Consider the following 924-nt stretch of genomic DNA (forward strand, 5'->3'; position numbering starts at 1 on the left):
GAAAATTATTCTATTATGACTTTTTTTGCCAAAACACCAGGGCTATTGTTATCGATGTTTAAAAGTGAAACGGGGGTTCGAAATACTCGTTCATCCACCCCCCAGCTCAAACTTCCAACTTACACTCCTTTAAACGGCAGGGGGCGATTTTTTTCACGAAAAGATATTTTAACGGGAAGAGGCGGGGAGCTGAAAAAAAGACAGTCATGACCAAAGCTGTAGCGCGAAAACTCCGATTTATGAAGAATAGGGTTTTTTCAAAAACCCTTTTCTCCCCGCCTCCAGTTTTTCGTGGGGATTGGATTCCGTCTTTTGACTTCCATATCTTTTTAAGCAGGATGTTTTCGATTCCTGCAGTGAATTCAAGCTTAAGGGAAAAATAACTAAAAAATTTGACTGGGTTTTGAGTATCCGTTCACTTTTTAAGTTTTTTTAAATTTTCAGTAAGCATTTAATTACCATTTCCGCAAAAAAGCAGACTATTTTACCCAAAAATTAAACGGGAATGTTTAGCTTTGTCTGATGCTAATGTGTTTTTGAGTGACAGAAAAATTGGGGAATAACTAAAAAAAAATTTAATTTAATTTTATATTTTTTTTTGCCAGTCTGCAATATAAAAAGATCATAAATTACGTTTAATGCCCTAACCCAGAAAGTTTCCATATGGTCTTTTTTGGGACGTTTAAATTTAAACTAGTGTAATATTTGCTCTATGGTTTCCCAAATGGAAATTTTTTTTTTAGATCTCTAAAAAAAAATGAGAAGAGAAAAATATAAAGACCCCCAAGTTTTTATGGGAAATATGCTTCTAGCAAACAGACCCCATCTCATCGAGTCAGCCGGTTTACGGTTCATTGCGTGGGGTTTTTCATAAAAACTCGAATTTCGCAAAAATTTTGTCTTTTCAGGGACGTCTCATCAAAC

Source organism: Penaeus monodon, chromosome 30 (genome assembly GCF_015228065.2).
Source record: "Penaeus monodon isolate SGIC_2016 chromosome 30, NSTDA_Pmon_1, whole genome shotgun sequence".
NCBI lineage: Eukaryota > Metazoa > Arthropoda > Malacostraca > Decapoda > Penaeidae > Penaeus > Penaeus monodon.